Consider the following 2,558-nt stretch of genomic DNA (forward strand, 5'->3'; position numbering starts at 1 on the left):
ACAATATGGATGAATATCAAAATAATTCTGGGGAGTGGAAGAAAGCAGTCAGAAGAGAGTATATGCAGTATAATTTATTTATATGAAAGTCTAGAAAATAGGAAGCTGACACATAGGAAGCGAAGAGAGGCGCAGCGGAAGCCGCTGGCAGTTACATGGCTGTGGTCATGGTTTTGGCCCCAGTGATGGCAGCAAGGTAAATCTATAGGTTAAAATTCCAGCTCCCTCTGAAGAATGTGATCATTATGTACTGCAATAATGTACTAGCAAAAAACCAAAAACTGAAAACAAAGTCATTGTATGCTAAATGTATACAATTTATGTTAGTTGTTTATAATAAAGTAAGAAAACTAATTTTCACATACATCATCAAAGTTTGAGCCTCACTATAAAATTCTGAAGCTGTTAGGAAAATCCTAATTTTAACTTTTAGATGAGAGAGCTACAGGTTCTAAGGGTAAATACAAATTTCAAAGGGTGTAAATCAGGACCTTGTTCATTGCAGAAGTGTGTTTGCTACCTGGAGCTGCCTCTGTGAGTCCTAAAAAACCAGAAGGCGTCAGACAATCCCCCACTTGGTTCTGTGTCTTGGGGTGATGGTGCTCTATGGCCCTGGCTTGCAAAGTGTGGTCTGCTGACCTTGGGGGACCCTCAAGTCCTCTGGCCTCCAGAATAGTGTGCTGGTGAGTTTACAGAGTCTCATGCCAATGACTTTGTTGTAGGCCATTACAGCAGCAACAGAAAACCAATACAGGGTCTATGATCATTTTTAAGATTATACATGTGTTCTGAATCAAAAAGTTGAGCATCAGCGCTTCATGAAAACTGAAGGCAGCTGCGATGGAGTCAGAAACTGGGGGAGTGGAGTGGCCCCTGTTCCAGAGGGATTGATGCCCTCTGGGACGTCAGGCTCTGAAGGATCCTCAGAGCTCCTTCAGAGCCTGGTGTACAGGAAGAGGTCCGTAAATGAATGGGCTAATACATCAACAGCCATCGTGTTCCCTGTTCCCTAAAGACAGCCATAGGACCTACAGGATGCCTGCTTCATACTGTGTCCACTCCATACGACACTGCCAGTTGTGTCCAGCGTGGCCAAGGGATTTTCCTGAGTCACATAGCAAGTGGCAGAGCCAGACATCAAACTTAGGCCAATTGGGTCCCCAGACCTATGCCTCTCTGATCCCGCCTGGTCTCCGTGGACTTAGGTGAATTTGCCTGGTCTCAGGCACTAAGCTACAGGTGGCATTTGTGTCATGTATTATATCATGTTACTTTAGCTGGCCAGAAAATAAGTACAAAACCTAATCACAAAGACAGGCCTGAATAGGCACACGTAGACGGGAGGGGTGAGTGGGGACGAGATCACCATTTACGTTTGTCACCAGGTAGCACTTCTTCTGCATTGGAAAAATCTCTCGAGCAATTTATTCCAAAAGGGACTTGTTTTCATGTGAATGAGTATATTCCCCTGAGATTTTAAGTGAAAGGAATAAACAGGTTTAACGTAAGCGAACAATGGCTCTGTCACTTGTCCCTTTGCAGCAGGCATTATCTAATACAATGTCCCAGAAATTGTTATCATTATCACGTGTCTTTTAGATGCGGCACAGCACTCAGAACAGAGTGTTACCATGGTGCCTCTGATCTTTAGCAATTTTTGTTCTGCTTTCGTAGGTAAATATTTTTCTGACTTTGCTCTTTAGCCAGAATACAACAACAGAGGAGTGACCAGTCCCCACGTGACCTTTAGAGGGTTCTTCATTGTCAGATGGCTAATAAGCTAATTAGGCATCTTGTTAATTAACTTCAATAATTAGCTTCAATGTGGCTGTACCAAATGGTTATTACCTTGGCCATGGACAGTTAACTTAGCCTGTCAATCTGAACATGGGCCCAGGCTGCCAAGGGGCATGCTGACCCTGCTGGGTAAGAAATATAGGCATTGCCAGATGCCTTTGTGTTTGGGCAAACTGAGCTCCCGAAATGGAAGAACAGTCTGTGTCCAACCTCAGCGTCCAAACTTCTGGCCTTCTTAAGGTGTCTCTCTTTAATGAGGCCTTGGCAGAATGAGTCATCCTATCTTAATTTAAATCTAATTCCAAAAGACAGATCTGGTTTTTTAAAAAAAGTTGACAGATTTTAGAGGGTTTTTTTTTTTTCTTTTAAAGGAGCATTTCTACTTTTAGAAAGACTGACTCACACAGAAGCCATTGATGGCAAATCAGCGTCTGTGTTCGGATTGCCTTTCAAGTTAAATATTTTCCGAGCCCTGTTCACTTGCTCCATCCCTGTCGAGAGATGGTCGCCTCCCCACAAGGGCACAGGCAGAAACACCAGCGAGCAATGGGCATGGGCCTCTCTGGCCACAACACCCTGCTCACAGCTTGTAGAACTGCTTAACATCAGGCTGCATGTGGAGGAGAGATGGCGCTTGTCAGCTAATTTGCCTTTTAATACTCTGAACATCCTGACTGCTCTGAGGTCGTTCATAGCCAAATTGTCTTGCCTGTTAAATTGGTAAGGTATTTAGGGGACTTCCTTTGCCGTGTTCAGGAAAA

Source organism: Octodon degus, unplaced genomic scaffold (assembly GCF_000260255.1).
Source record: "Octodon degus isolate 3935 unplaced genomic scaffold, OctDeg1.0 scaffold00101, whole genome shotgun sequence".
NCBI lineage: Eukaryota > Metazoa > Chordata > Mammalia > Rodentia > Octodontidae > Octodon > Octodon degus.